The following is a 16,650-nucleotide window of genomic DNA, read 5'->3' on the forward strand; positions in this document are numbered from 1 at the left end:
AGTACTTAATAAGCAACAAATTACCACCAGTACTGCCAACCTGAGAGGCGTGTGCCAGTGAGAGCATCATGTGAACTTTTAAAAATTCTTTGACAATTTTATGCTTGTGTATAATGGATTAGTAATTTTCACTCCATATTTCTCTCTCCTCCATCCCCCACCAGATTAAACCCTTCTTCCTAGGTCTCCCACTTATGTCTTCTTTTTATGTATGACCCACTGAATTTATTAGAATTGTTTGCATGATGGTGGTGGTGGTGGTGCATGTCTTTAATCCCAGCACTCGAGAGGCGGAGGCAGGTGGATTTCTGTGAGTTTGAGGCCAGCCTGGGCTACAAGAGCTAGTTCCAGGACAGCTAGGGCTACACAGAGAAACCCTGTCTATAGAAACTAACTTTGGGGGGGAGGGTGTATTACTAGAACAAGGGCAGCGTATCAGTGACTGCACCAGGAAGAAACTGACACCTCCTTTAGCAACCATTAACTGCAAATCATCCTGTGGGCAAGGGTGGAGCCTAGTGGGCCCTTCCCCCAGTCCTGATAGCCAGTCTTGGGAATAGTATCACACCTGCAGTGAGTTCAAGCTTGACAGCTATCCCATGTCTTCTATTTCTCATTCTTCCTTGCCCCTCTTCTGTATTATTATTCCCTCGGTCTTAGAGAGGGTGATAGCGACGCCCCACTTGGGGCTAGTACCCCATGGTCAAGTACTCACAGTTGTGCTTTCTCTTCACCTAACTTCTTGAATTCTTGAGACTACAGATACCCTTTGAGAATTGATGAAAACTATGGATGCTCCTCAGGAAAGTTCATGGGTCATGTTTTCTCTCTTTGAGAGAATTCAAGTTGAATTTTCTGAAGTTTATCCATGGAATTTGGGGGCTCCAATGGACCCTGTATAAAGAAATTCCTTTTTCTCTCCAGTGGTTACAAAAGTCTACAGTTCCAGCCCTTGGAAGGCTAGGTAGAAAATTGATGAGTTCAAAGATGGCCTGGCCTATCCAGCAAGACCTTTTCTCAAAAATATTGAAAGCACAGGGCTGGAGAGATGATGGTCAGAGCTCTGGCTGCTTTCCAGAGAACTAAGGCTTGACTGTCAGCACCCACATGGTAGCTCACAAGCACCCGTGACTCTAGTTCCAGGGGACCCAGTTCTTGCTTCTGGCCTCTCCAAGCACCAGATACACATGTAGAACATAGTCATGCATGTAGGCAGAATACTCACACACATAAAATAAAATAAACTAAAAAAAGAAATAAATCTTTGTAAATACTGAAAAGAAAACCTTACATATTGGTAGGTCCACTTCTCTTAGAACTTTATCACTTTCTTTGTTGCAAAAGAAGTTTTTGAAATAGACTAACTTGATTATCATAAGTGAGGAATCTAACTAGGAGGTAGTTGTCTGCTTTGAGCAATTATTTCAAGAGAGAAGCTTCCCATGTGCACACATCAGGAAAAGTTTTCATTGGTTTTGATGTAATCTGAGTAATGATAAAATGCATATTTTCTACGTTGAAGCTTTGACAAACATTTATGTGGATGTTCACGTGTGCTGTGGAGGTGGCGGAGACTCTCAACGGTCTTCCCACACACACACACTGTCTGAGGAACAGGAGCTGAACTCTGGAAGTTGGGTTAGGTGGCAAGTGTCTTTAAATGGCTGAGTCATCTTGATGCCCCCTACTGGAGTTTTAATGGATTACTTTATAATTTGCTTTTTGTGAATTATTTATTTTTGCGTTTCTGCTACTCAGCAAATTGTATACACTAGGCCAATAATGATTAATCTGGATTCACTGGTCAATAACATTGACTTTGAAAAACTCATTTTCAGAGTATAAGTATATAGAGCAAACAGTAGTTTTGTTTTTTGAGCAATTTTGTCATTGTGTAGCCTGGCTGGCCTGGAAAAGGCCACTCTTTTCTACTGTACACTGGGTATTTTCCACACATAGCTAATAGCAAAAGCATAAAAATCTAATGAATGAATAAATTGATGTTTTATCAATCCCGAGAACAATTCCAGAGGCGATACAGACACACTGGATAGTAAAGAAATTGATTTGATGGCTGGAAAGGTCTTAGGCCCCTCTGGAGATAGGGTGGGAGAGAAATTGGAGTAGAAAAGGAGGAAGAACTTCCTTAGAGCTTCAAGAAGCCATTGTTGAAATGAGTACAGGAACAATTATGTTGTAAATATATTATAAATATTGTAAATAGATAACATTCGGTTGACTCAAGGTGTTAATAATGAGGCCTTTAAAATTTGTTCTGAAATGGGCAAAACAAAGCATATGGAATAACTGAAGAGGAAGAATAGTGCTTTTAGTTTTGTTAGTGACTAACAACAGCTTCCTAGTAGTGTAATAAATATAAACCAGATGGCTGAGAGCATTAAGATCATAGCAGAAGAGGGAAAAATAACCCTGGCAATTTACCATAGTGATCTTCCTACATTTTTTTTTTTTTTTGCATTTAGCTCAACAATGAAAAGAATGGTTTTGATTCACTTTCTGGTCTCTGCATGGCTACAGTGTAGATACATTCCTTTTTGTGGCAGATGGTAGCAAAGTCGCTTTTCAGTTTTTAGTGAGCATTTTTGTATAGCATATGTTTGGTTATTACTATTAGAATTGTCTGTGGATTCTACAAGGTCATGTAGGTGTTAAATTTTGTGTCTACATTTCTAGAAACCGTTCATTAGAATGTAGTGCACGCACTCTCCTACCTGACTTTCTTTATGTATAAAGTTAAAATAACAAAATTCGTAGTATACTGTTGTCCTAGTCAGTGTTCTGTTGGTGTGAAAAGGCACCGTGACCATGGCACCTCTGGTAAAAGGGAGCATTTAATTGGGGCTTGCTTACAGTTTCAGGGGGTTAGTCCTTTATCATCATGGCAGGGAGCATGGCAGTACACAGGCAGACTTGGTGTTGAAAAAGTAGCTGAGAGTTCTACATCCAGATCCTCAGGCAACAGGAAGAGAGAGACACTGGACCTAGCTTGCTTGGGCTTTTGAAACCTCAGGCACACTTTCTCCAACAAGGCCACACCTACCCCAACAAGGTTGCACCTCCCAACCCTTCCTGATGAGTAAGTGTTCACATATATGAGCCTATAGGGGCCATTCTTACTCAAACCACGATAACCATGTACTAAGATTATTGCTCTAATCAATACACCAAGAAAAAAAATGAGTGAAATAACCCAGAACAGAGATGTTAAACGAAGCCTTAATTCTGATGTATGTGTTTTCAGAAGTTTGACTGTCATATGAGGCAGTCTGTCAGTATTTCTCAAGTAGTTAAATACTTCTATCTCTTGCTTCATCACTACATTTATAAGGATTTACGTGTTATGTCCAAAAAACAGCCACATTGCATGTACAAAGATATGCGTTTTAACAGTTGGTAGTGGGACTCGGCTGGCTGTGAAGGAAAGCCAGCTTCCTGGTAAACTCTGTTAGAAGTACTTGGCACAGCTTTACAGCATTTAGCATCTGGTAGGTGTCCAGTGATGTCAGCCGTTATTATAATGCTGCTCAAATCTTCTCTTGACTGACATGCTGTCAAACTGAAAAATATTCCAGCATGAGAAATAGCTATGCTGATGAAACATCCATGCAGCTGTTTTCACAACATTTGACTGAACTGTTGAACTTTTTACCCAGGTGGTCTGACTTATGTTGTATAAGCATAGAATATGGTAGTAAATTAAGGCCTTCCATGAACTGCTCAGCTGCTTATCACTAGAATCCTTAATTCAAAAATATTGAATGTTAATTTTAAAAATATTAAGTGTTGGGGCTAGGGAGATGGCTAAATAGATAAGAGCACTGGCTGCTCTTCCAGAGGACCCAGGTTCAATTCCCAGCACCCACATGATAGCTCACAACCTTCTGTAACTCCAGTTCCAGGAGATCTGATGCTCTCATATAAACATACATGGAGACAAAACACCTCCATGTATGAAGGTGAAATAAAAATAAATATTTAAAAAAAGAAAAAATACTGAATTTTATATTTCCTGAATATTCAAAATACACATATTTTGGACTAAGGACAAGAACTGTATTTGGCAGAGCTGATGGAGAGAAACGCTCCTGGATTTCACAGACTAAGTTATTAGAGGGTTGGTATTTCCTAAGGTTAAAAAACATTCATGAACTTTACATTGTTAGTAATTATTTTTCCATGAATCTTCATATTATTTAACTTAGAAACACACAGATTAAAAAAAAATTAAAGGTAGATTTATCAGAGAAGTTAGGTTTTTGTCCTAACTGTTATTTCCTAGCTTGATGTTCCCCTATCCATAAATGGTCTTAGTCCATGAAAATGCTGCTATAATTATACAAAGTTGACTTGAACATAAAATGAAATAATGGCTATGAAAGTCGTTGTAAACTGAAGGGTTCCATGCAGATAGAAGGAGCCATGTAATCCTTTGTTAATTTAGACTTTCTTTGTACTGCATGTTGTATTTTGTTAGATGACATAAAAGTCCATCATGTCAATTTTTTTTTAAAGAAAGAAACAGTGATGGTCAAAGTGGAATTAATTGTAAGTCCATGCTAACCACTTTGTAAAATGTAATAAGAACTAAGGATGCAAACTGATATATAACAATAGCAGTAGCATAAGTATGAGTTTATAACCTAATGGTTATTTAAATGAGAAAAGTCCTACCCACCTTTGTTTATGTGAGATAAGATCTCTCTATGTAGACTAGGCTGGCCTCAAACTCGGATCATGTGCCTCTCCTTCCCAAGTGTTGGGACTGAAGGTGTTGCGCTTGTGCAAGCAGATTCTTATACATGACCACAGTTCTAAGTGTTATTAATGAGATGACTGGCTGCATCACGGCCACCCTTCCTCAGGGTCAAAGTTTAGGGAGGCCTTAATACTCAAGCCAGCACGATTAACAAAGGGTTTGATGATACACAAACATATATATCTTTATTTCTGTGAATAAATTGTATATGGGTTCTTACTTCTAATTTGTATGTGCAAACATTTTGTTTCTGTATTGAATAGCGCAGCCTCCTGTGGTGCTTTGAGATGAACCTGACTGTGAGGATAGAGAACAAAGAGGGAGGAGGACAGTGGTAGGGAGTCTCTGTAGGGGAGCAGTCTCAGACTCTATCCAAATGCAGAAGCTGTGGTTGATATTTTCTATTCTATCAACCACTAGGTACTAGGACCAGGGGAAGGTCTTACTGTTTCCATGGGTCTGAGGCACTGGAGTCCTTGGCATGACTGTACTCATGGTAGCAATATACATTCACTTGGGGCTTCATGCACTCCTCCAGAATGGCCTGTTTTCTAATAAGTTGGTTCCTTTATTGAACAGTTTTGGTCATGACTATTAATACTTAGAAAAAGCAGAAAAGTAAGAGTGAGAACCAGCTAAGATGGAAAATTCACAATACTGAAGATTAACATTAGGCATTAATGCTGCAATATTGAGGAGTAAGCTAGGGCATTAATACTACCTGGAGATGACTGCCCAGTTAAAACGAGTGCACCCCACAGGGCGGTGGTAGTGCACGCCTTTTAATCCTAGCACTCAGAGGTGGAGGCCAGCCTGGTCTACAAAGCAAGTTTTAAGACAGCTGAGGCTACACAGAGAAACCCTGTCTTGAAAAAAAATAACAGCAAAAAAAAAAAAAGCCCGAGCATCTCAGACAACAGTGGCTCTACATTTTAGAAGTAAATGAATATTTTTCCTTACGCTTAAGGCAAAAATAGAGTTTTTTTTTTGTTTTTGTTTTGTTTTTTTGCAAAAAATTTGGAATGGAACATGAAAAGGTAGTTTCATTATCATTAATTCACTCTGGCCAGGAGTTAACAGACCAGGAAACACATAAATCAGGTATTTTGGATCAACATGAGTAAAATTTCAAGAATGTGGAGTTTGAAACTTTTGGAACAATTTTCATTCCAAGATCCCAAACCCCAACCTCTGTCAAATACAAGATGCTATTCTCTATGTAGCATGCCTTCCTCAGGATCTTCACCATGTACCTAGAGCCATAAGAGAACTTTGTCTCTCTTAATTGGTTTTAGTCTTTTCAGGTTTTTTTTTCAGACAGTGACCATCCTAGTGCAGAGATGGTGATCCTATCTTGGTTCCTGTGGGCAGTGGTATAAGAAAGCCCTGGGCCGCTGTTAACAATTTCCGGTCTTTCCCTCAAGAATTCCTTTGGTTGTTGGCACATTTGTTGATAGAGGTGGAGTGTGGAGTAGTGATTGCATTTATGAAATTTATGATAACATAGTCTTTCTTCATAGTCTCCGAACCCCCTTTTGCCCCTTCTGTAGCCCGCCAATCTGTCTGCACGGAATGTATTGCATTGTTGGAATGGTTGCCAGTAATTTTCCTTAATAGCTGCTCCAAAAACTCTTTTTAAGAAGATGGAAGAATGCATTTTTACTAATGAAGAGATGTCTTTTTTTTCTACCTGATCTTTAATCATTGGGTTCATAGATTAGATAAATATATTCACCAAACTCAGAAGACATGCCTTCATAACATGAATTGAATATATATAACATGTTTTAAAACTTGGAGTGTATTGTTTGATAACCAGTATGCTATAATGAAGACTCCTGACTGTCTTAGAGTTGGGGATTTTGTCGTTCTTTTCATTTGTTTGTTTGTTTGTATATGATGTTAACCTTTTTATTAGGTTGGTTTTTCTTAAAAGGAAAATTCATCTGTGTGATGGTGGTGAACAATTTTAATCTTAGTCAGGAGGAAGAAGCAGATGGAGCCTGGTCTACAGAGTGAGTTTTAGGACAGCCAGTACTACACAGAGAAACTCTTTTTCAGAAAAAAAAAAAAATTAATACATGTGTCCTGTATTTGCAACATCCCCCCAACTCTTGTGTTCCTTCTCACTCCCCCACAAATTTGAGGCTTCTTTTTCTTTATTTTATTATATACATGTGAATAAACGTGTAAGTACAGCCTACTGAGTCCATTTAGTGCTAGTTGTCATTAGGTTGTTTTCTAAACTCTTTTCTAAGAACATGCTGTTGCCAATTACATTCTTTAGACTTGTAAATGAGGCAAAGTATTTAGAATATTCTCCTTGACAAAAAAAATACATACTAGAAACAGTATAATGAGTATTGCCATGCATGGGGTGTCTGTAGCCTATCTGAGATAAAAAGATCAAGAAAGATCCTGGGGAAGCATTTGCAGGGCTGTCAGCAGGATCTGACAGGAGAAGGCTCCGCATGGAGTGAGCCAGATAAGCACAGGTTTTGTGCACCAGGGATGGCCTGTTTCCAGGTAACACATAGGATGTCAGACATAGGAACTCTTAAGAATTATGTTAATTTTATAGATTGTTTTAAAGGAGGTATTTAATTAGAGCACACTCTTTTATAGAGAAAAGTTAGTTCTATTGCCTGTTGATTTACATAGCTTTTTAGGGACTAGAGAGATGGCTCAGCAGTTACGAGCCCTGACTATTCTTCCGAAGGACCAGGGCTTATTTCTTGTTTCCCAGCACGCACATGGTAACTCAACAACTGTCTGTAACTCCAGTTCCAGGGCATCTCACCCCCTCTTTTGGCCTCCTCTTGAATCAGGTACATCTGTGATACTCAGCAATACATGTAGGCAAACACCCACACACATAAATTAATAATAATAAAATCAAATTGCTTTTTAAACACATCTATGGAAATACAGAAATTAAAGCAATGATTTTGCTTTATAAAAGACTTATTTTTTGTTTTTGTATTAATACTAGCTACTTTGGGACTGAAAGCTTCCTAATGATTTAAAAAGAATTTTAAAATTACAGTTGTGTTTGCATGCATGTGCCCGTGGGCATGTGTGGGCACCCGTATGCCTCAGTGTGTGTTTGGGGGACAGAACGCAACTTGAAGTCTTCCTCTGCCATATGGGCCCTAGGGAATAGACTGAAGTCTTTTAGTTTGGTGGTAAGCGCCTTTACCCACTGAACCACCTTGCCAGCCGCTAACTATTTTTGCTTGCTTGCTTCACGTTACAACAAAAGCATCTTGATTTGGGCTTGATTTTTTTTCCTACCTAAGGCTAAAAAGTAATTTTAAAAAGTAGAAATCTGAAAACTTTTATGCCCTAATTTCCCTATTATGGAAGTACCCTTGTGTCATTCTGAGTACCCTAGACGCTTCAAGCAGGATGCAAAGGGGCAAGCTTGCTAGGTCCTCCCCAGAGACTGTTCTCTAGCTAGAGCAGGGGACAGCAGTAGTTGCTGCTGTGACTAGCAAGTGACTCACCAAAGCACTAAGAACAGTGTTCTGTGTCAATGAACCTCCTCTCCTCCCATCTGCGTGAGATCAGAAGAATGCAGAGGATGTTTTCGTTGTCTGTTTCCTAAAGTTGGGCACTATGCTCTGGGACTCGGCATCATTTTTCTTTTGCATAGCCAGAAGCTTAAAAATTGGTGCCTGCTGTTAATTCTAGAACTTGGGAGGCAGATGCAGGCAGATCTATGAATTTGAGGCTAATCTGGTGTGCAGGATGTGTTCCAGGACATCCAGGGCTACACAGAGAAACCCTGTCTTGAAAAACCAAAAAAATTTAAAATAAATAAGTAAATAAAACTATGGTCTGTGTTCATCCCTAAGCTTCTCGTTTAAATGGTGACTACAGCAAGGGAAATTTTCTTTTTTTAAAGTTTGCTATCCACATTTTCATTAAAGTTTGGAAACTGCTCTGATAAGTAAAACAGTGAGCACATGAAAGAGAACAGCTCATTTCTAAGATCTGTGAAGGCAGAGAGCTTGTTCCCCAGAATGCCTCCAACACAAAATGGTATTAGAGGCACTCCAAAGAAAACTGGCAAAATAAAGAAATATACTTACTAAAAATGTATAACATAAATAATGAACCATTTAAATTGTTTTTTTAATCTGAACTAAAGCTTAAGTAGTGATGAAATTTTATATGCATGTGTAGAAAATTTGAACCTATATTTTAAAAAGTTACAGATTGGGCTGGAAATATGACTCATCTAGAGCACACAGGCCTACTCTTCCAGATGATCTGGGTTCAATCCTGCTACCCACAGGGCAGCTCACAACTGTTTGTAACTCCACTTCTAGAGTATTCAAGGTCCTCTCTGGTCTGCACAGGTACCAGGCACACACAGCATACATGCAGACAAGCACCCATATATATTAAATAAATGTAAAATATATAGTGTTTAGTGTTTTAAAAGATATAAAGGGAGTAGGTTGGCGATAAGAGAACAATTGGGGTTTTATCTGATTAAAATATATACATGCATGAAATTATCAAAGACTTTTAAAAATACAGACAAAAATCCTTGCAGAATATAAAGGAGAATTAATGGTATTCTTTTTAAGAATATTGGTACTTGAAGCCGGGCGGTGGTGGCGCACACCTTTAATCCCAGCACTCGGGAGGCAGAGGCAGGTGGATCTCTGTGAGTTCGAGGCCAGCCTGGTCTACAAGAGCTAGCTCCAGGACAGGAACCAAAAAGCTACGGAGAAACCCTGTCTCAAAAATTAAAAAAAAAAAATTGGTACTTGAGATATACAACCCACTGAGATGAAAATGATTCTTCCACTGAGGCTAACTCTGCATTTTCTTGAGTTATTTTCCCTATTACCTCCTGAAGAGACTTTTCCTGCTTGCTTGGTGTGTGTAGGTTAGGTTTTGCCCAAAGACGGTGAGTGTGTCTTTTCCTTCAGAAAGCCCCCCTCCCTTTTAAATATAGAATATCCTTCTTGTTCTCTCTGTTCTCTCTCTGTTTTCTCTCTCTCTCTCTGTTTTTTCTCTCTCTCTCTGTTTTCTCTCTCTCTGTGTTTTCTCTCTCTGTGTTTTCTCTCTCTCTCTCTCTCTCTCTCTCTCTCTCTCTCTCTCTCTCTCTCTCTCTCTCTCTCTCTCTCTCTCCTTTTGTGTCATTTCCTCTTCAGTTTGAATGAAGAAGTTACCCTTTTCCTGTGAGAAGGAAGTGTCCCAGCTGTTGATAGATTCTGGTCGCTGCTGTGGAAGGGAGAACCTTGGAGCAGAGTGCCTGTGTGCTGCTGCTGCTCCTCTCCTGCATGAGTGCTGTCTGTCAGCTGGCTTCCTGTTTCAGAGAGTTAGCTGTTTTGTGGATCAGACCCATGGTGCTGGGGCTTCCTGTGTGGACCAGAGCAGCACTGTTCTGTTGCCCGCCGAGGTACAAAGTAAACTGGGAAATTAAGAGATTGAAGTATTGTTTTAAAAATAATTTCTATGGCATTTTCTTTAAAATGCTCACCTCTTCCTGTCTTCTAAGCACAGCCATGGAGCGCAGAGCTGTTTCTTTGTTTGGCGTGTGCCTTGTTTATGTATAATCATCACTTGGAGCATCCATTCCTGCTTGCACCAGAGGACCTCTGATCAGCATGGACGCATCCAAACAGGCTGTTCTCAGTGCTCTAAGTTTATTCTACAGTGGGGCTGGGGGAGCGCTCCATATTAGCTATTATTGGCCCCCAAGTGGACCACTTTTTGTACGCGTTGCTCTGGTGCTTGGAACACTGTCTCAATGTCTTTTTGCTTCACTAACTTCTCTTTTTAATTTGCATTTTGTAGGACACATGATTTATAAATCACATTTTAATGCCTTATACTCCTTTTCGGCCTCTGCTGCCTGGAGTCTGGATTAAGTGCCTTGTCTGTGGTTCACATCATATTCTGTGAAGAGCAAAAGGGAAATTCTGATTTCTAAGTTATACTTGTTGCCACGAAAACGACTTACAAAGGGAGAAATTATGTATTGTGTGTTCAAGTATGAATTCAAGAGCTAACGCTAGCTTGCCAATCTTGTTCCAACCTGTTTGTTCAAATAGTACAGCAAACAAGTAGTCCCTTGGGCTTCTGTTTTTGGGAACATGGTAACTAAAAGCTACTGCATGTGGACTCCTCAAATCCTAGTCATTCCTAGACTGCTGATGCTTCATCAAAGAGGCTTGGGTGAGCGTGTTCCACAGCCCGGGTCAGAGGGTGAGTGTGTGCGGGAAGTGGGAAATGAGAGCAGGAGAACTGGAGCTTGGGAACATTTATATTTCCAGATTGCTGCTTCCTGTTCAGCCGAGGAGACAGTCATGTGACCTTGCTGTTAGCTAAAGAAAGTCCTGTAAGCTTGACAGATCACAGCTGTATCCTGTACTTGGTGTGAAAATGTATTTGCTTCCCCACCCCCTCCCATCCTTTTAGTTTTTCTGATTTCCTAATACATTAAATTTATTCCAGTGTTTGATGGAGCAAGAGGCTGGATAGATGCCCAGTTGAGAATATGAACAACAGCATGAATTAAACATGGAGTTTGTGTGTTGTTGAACTTGAATGACAAGGAGAAAGCCCCCAGAATAATTTTTTTGTTTGGTTGGTTTTAGCCTTCTCTGTATAGCCCTGGCTGCCCTGCAACTCACTGTGTAGACCAGGCTTGCCTGGATCACAGAGATCCTCCTGCCTCTGTCTGAGGAGTGCTGAGATTAAAGGCGTGTGCCTCCCACCACTCTAGGCTACTCCAAGTTTAGAACAAAGTCTCAGTAGTACAGGATGCTTTAGGCTAGATGCATCATGCACATACCTGCTTGCCTGGACTGTCTCTGCTGTTTTATGAGGGCTTTTTGTTTTCTTTTTAATATGTATGGGGTTTTGCCTGCATGTACATCTGCACCACGTTTGTGCCTGGTACCGAGAGAGGATGAAGAAGAGGGCATTAGATTCCCTTATAATTGTCTGGAGTTACAGACAATTATAAGCTGTCGTGCGGATGCTGGGAAATGAAGCCAGGTCCTCTGGAAGAGCAACCAGTGCTCTTGACTGCTAAACCACCTTTCCAGCCCCTTTACTTAGTATTTTTAACGTTGTGTATTTACCAGTTGGGAGGCCTTGGGTTCCACCCTTGGTATAGAAAATTAATAATTTGTAACATATAAATAGATGGCTTAAGAACTCCCACAGATAGAGAACCCTGTCAACTTAAGAACTCAGAATAACAAAGCACACAGGTACACATAGTTCCTTAAACAAAAGCCAGGAGGAAAACAGGAAACAAAACCGTGTCCTACCCTCTAAGAACTGTAAACAATGGAATAATTAAGCAACACAAAATAGGGAGTGTAGTTCCTAAAGAACTAACAGAGGGGATGAGGAGAAGCCAGAGTCAAAGAGAGTATGGCTGGAAACAGATTAGTAGCCTAGAGACAGGTCTCACCTACAAGAGACTGACACATACGAAGGGCGGTGGTGGTGCACACCTTTAATCCCAGCTCTCAGAAGGCAGAGGCAGGCAGATCTCTGTGGGGTTGAGGCTAGCCTGGGCTACCGAGCAAGTTCCAGGACTGGCTCCAAATCTACACAGAGAAACTCTGTCACAAAAAAAAAAACAAAAAAGAAAGAAAAAAATAAGAGACTGACACGCTTGCAGCAGACTTCAAAAGAAAACTAAAGACAAAACAAAATTTCCAACTGGAAGCAGAAATAAGTGTCAGTTTAGAACTGTATCCAACAAAGCTAAGTAAATGAAGAAAAAAATAACTGTGAAGAAGAGTTGAGGTGAAGAGCAAATATGTGCTCTGCCCCTGAACCTCAGTTGGGACAAGGTAGTCTGGTCTGTTTTGAGCACCGCTCTTCTAGAAAGGTTTCTGGTGTCCTTCTCAGATGTATCAGATTGCCATGGGCCCAAGACAACATGGTGTTCTTCTCTTGACTTAGCCTTCTCTGGACCACCTGGCGTGTGAATTCCAGATGTAAAGTTGAAGAGATCCTATTGCAGGTTCTCAGCAAAGGGCTTCTATTTTCCACTCACCAGTCTGGGGAAGAACAAAAAGCGGAATGCCTTTTGATTTGTGGTTTGAGTGTTTAAAGTGTTTTGTTTGAACACAGTTTTACAATTCTTTTTTTTTTTTTTTTTTTTTACTTTTATTTATTTATTTATTTATTTATTTATTTATAAGATTTCTGTCTCTTCCCCGCCACCGCCTCCCATTTCCCTCCCCCTCCCCCAATTAAGTCTCCCCCCAGCCCGAAAAGCAATCAGGGTTCCCTGGCCTGTGGGAAGTCCAAGGAACCCCCACCTCCATCCAGGTCTAGTAAGGTGAGCATCCAAACTGCCTAGGCTCCCACAAAGCCAGTGCGTGCAGTAGGATCAGAAACCCATTGCCATTGTTCTTGAGTTCTCAGTAGTCCTCATTGTCCGCTATGTTCAGAGAGTCCGGTTTTATCCCAGGCTTTTCCAGACCCAGGCCAGCTGGCCTTGGTGAGTTCCCAATAGAACATCCCCATTGTCTCAATGTGTGGGTGTACCCCTCGTGGTCCTGAGTTCCATGCTCGTGCTCTCTCTCTTTCTGCTCCTGATTTGGACCTTGAGATTTCAGTCCTGTGCTCCAATTTGGGTCTCTGTCTCTGTCTCCTTTCATCGCTTGCTGAAGGTTAATATTCAGGAGGATGCCTATATGTTTTTCTTTGGGTTCTCCTTATTTAGCTTCTCTAGGATCACTAATTATAAGCTCAATGTCCTTGGTTTATGGCTAGAAACCAAATATGAGTGAGTACATCCCATGTTCCTCTTTTTGGGTCTGGCTTACCTCACTCAGGATAGTGTTTTCAGGGAAATGCAAATCAAGACAACTTTAAGATACCATCTTACACCTGTCAGAATGGCTAAAATCAAAAATACCAATGATAGCCTTTGTTGGAGAGGTTGTGGAGAAAGGGGTACACTCATCCATTGCTGGTGGGAATGCAAACTTGTGCAACCACTTTGGAAGGCAGTATGGCGGTTTCTCAGGAAATTCGGGATCAACTTACCCCTGGACCCAGCAATACCACTCTTGGGAATATACCCAAGAGAGGCCTTATCATACAACAAAAGTATATGCTCTACAATGTTCATAGCAGCATTGTTTGTGATAGCCAGAACCTGGAAACAACCTAGATGCCCTTCAATGGAAGAATGGATGAAGAAAGTATGGAATTTATACATATTAGAGTACTACTCAGCAATAAAAAACAAGGACTTCATGAATTTTGCATACAAATGGATGGAAATAGAAAACAGTTTTACAATTCTAAGCGAAGGTGGCCTCACACTATCTTCTTGCCTCAGCCCTGGGGCTGATAGGTACGCACTGCTATTCCTGCCTGTTTGTTTGTTTGTTTTTACAGTTCCGTTGTTGCTGAGATAGTGGACAGATGGTATATTGGTCTAACTTTCTGAGACAGGGTCTCACTTTGTAACTCAGGCCTACCTGAGATTTGATATCCTCCTGCCTCAGCTTTTTCGGGGCTTTGTTTGTTGTTAACTAGTGGTGTAACCCTTTATAATTCAGACTTCCTGTCGTCTTTTTTAACCCTTAATTATTAGTGAATTTTAAAAATCGTTTTTAGTTAGCATACGAAATGATCTGAAACACACACATAGGAAGTAGGAAAGAATTTCTGCCTTTCCTCCTCTACTTGTTGGTTAGAAAGATAAGGCTTCCAGTTCCTGACTGGGGCTGTCATAATCCTTTTCTAAGTTTCAGGCAGTTTATACTGAGGCATAATTAAATGTCCAGGATTTTGAAAGTGGCTCTACAGTAAGACTTATTCTCAGGGCTGAGCTGTGCCCCTTGGTAGAGCATTTGTCTCGGTTCCATCTGTAGCACTCCCCACCAAGCCAAACAAAAACACTATTGCATGACTTGACATCAGAAGAGGTTAGAGTCCTTTTTGAACCCTAACTACACTTTTTTTTTTTAATCTGAGCCATAATGTTAGCAAAAGAGCTGCTGCTTTTCTGTGTTCAAATGTTTGTCTAGGTGTACCAACTGTTTTCTGCTTTATCAGGTACATCTTGACTTTGGTGTCACAGGAAAAGCAAACACTGTTGAATGGTTGGTGCCCTTTTTCCAATTTTGTAGGCGAATATTAATTAACACTTAAAAGAATGAACAGAGTTGATTAATGTAGTAAATCATCCACGAGAAATGCCTCACCGAAAGCTTGAAGTGCCTCCTTGTCGGGAAGGTTGCACAACGTTCCAGTCACACAGAACCCAGTGTGCACTTTGATTGACTTCCCTTTCTGAGAGGGTAACAGAGAGAGCTGAAAAAAATTGATTTTCTTCTCACAGAGGCCTTTCTAAAATCAATCCTATGGCTTCTAGCCACACAATTGAAATAAAGTACAGTAATAATTGCGTCCCATGGTTGGTTTGGGATAGGCGGGATGAGGTGTGTGTGACTGCACGATGTGTGTGCGAGCATGTGTTCATTCCTGTTGTCAAGCATATGGCCTCAGGCATACTAAGAACCCTTTACCATTGAACTTAAAAACAGCTCCAAAGGTAGTTGGGCCTTCTTCACTCACCCTCCTCCTTTAGTTGAAGCTTCATATCACATGCTGTATTGGAGCTACAGGAATCAGTCTAAAAGAGTCTAGAGCTGTTAACAGATTAACAGCTTGGCAACTTGGAATGAACCCAGCAGAGCCAAGTGAAATAAATTTTAAAAGTCCAGTCTTTGAGAGTTGCTTCTATACAGTGCCAAATTTTGAATCAGGACAACAAAAGACTGTGCTTATCCAAACACCTCAAATTGTTGTCAGTGTAACTTTTGGGGCCTTGTTATTTCATGGTAGCATAGTCCATAGGAGTAAAAGGGATGCTATCATGAAATAATAGATGATCCCCTGAGTTAACATGAAGCTTTGTTTTTCCTCTAAGTTCTCAGTTTTTCATTTTCCTTTATAAGGTATACATATTGCCGTTCTGAACTACTAAACATGCAGTTACTTTTACTTTGACTCCCTTTATCCTATTTCTATGATTAGTCATTCATTCTTTAAAAATACTCTTAAAGATACATCTTAACTTGTTCTGTGTGAGAAACACCCTTCACTTTCCTCCTTCTACTTGGAGGATTGTGCAGCCTTTCAGCTAAACAAAACCAAAATTGTTCACTTGATCAGTGTCCCACTCCTTGAAGTCAGCCGCAGAGCTCTCTGTGGGTGTGGCCCGCCACGCTTGATCTTTTTATCTGCTGCCACCACCGTGCGGCTCACAGTCTCTGCTGTGCTTTCCTTACCCCACCCAGCTTTTGGAAGCCTCAGAAGCAGTTGTTTGTGTGACCTTTTCTTCTTCTATGTATTCTGAGGAAGTTACTTAAGCTCTCTTAAAGATACCTGTTTCATCAAGAAATTACTACTCCAGAATTAAATTGTGTGAACATTTGAAAAGACAAAATAGTTTTTTTCCCTTGTCAGAGCTTAAATATTACAGGTGTGAGCTCATAAATGGAAATCACAAGTGGGTTTTCTTATATAAACTATTTGTTCCCCAAAGTTGGCTGCACCCCAGTAAATGTAATTAAATGCAAGAGGTTACTATTTAAAAGAACCTGGCAAAGACTCTAAAGAATTCACGTAATACAAATACACTCCCTTAATTTCTCTTTTGTAGGTAGTTTTCTTTCTCATGATGGTGTGTGCTGCAAATGATCATCATGGTCTTTGAATTGTTTAAAATGAGGGACTTGTGTGTACTTTGATGTGTGAACATAAATATTATGAAATTTTCTTATCAAAAATAGTTTGATCACAAGATTTAATTGTCAGTAATCTGGCATAATTCCTTTCATCTTTATGGGTCCTTTTCATCG

General features: G+C 40.2%; 1 protein-coding gene across 7 annotated transcripts in view; it reads left to right on the plus strand.

Moving 5' to 3' along the window:
* Add3 (adducin 3) overlaps positions 1-16,650 on the plus strand; it is a 112,858-nt gene that overhangs the window by 33,432 nt on the left and 62,776 nt on the right. Inside the window, exon 1 of one of the 7 annotated variants that reach the window (XM_075974372.1) lies at positions 10,122-10,196. The exons of the other annotated variants lie outside the window; for them this stretch is intronic. The gene's annotated coding sequence lies outside the window, so the exon portion shown is untranslated. Of the gene's footprint in view, positions 1-10,121; positions 10,197-16,650 lie in introns of those variants that run through there. 7 annotated transcript variants of the gene reach the window in all.

This window comes from Microtus pennsylvanicus, chromosome 5, assembly GCF_037038515.1.
Source record: "Microtus pennsylvanicus isolate mMicPen1 chromosome 5, mMicPen1.hap1, whole genome shotgun sequence".
Lineage (NCBI taxonomy): Eukaryota > Metazoa > Chordata > Mammalia > Rodentia > Cricetidae > Microtus > Microtus pennsylvanicus.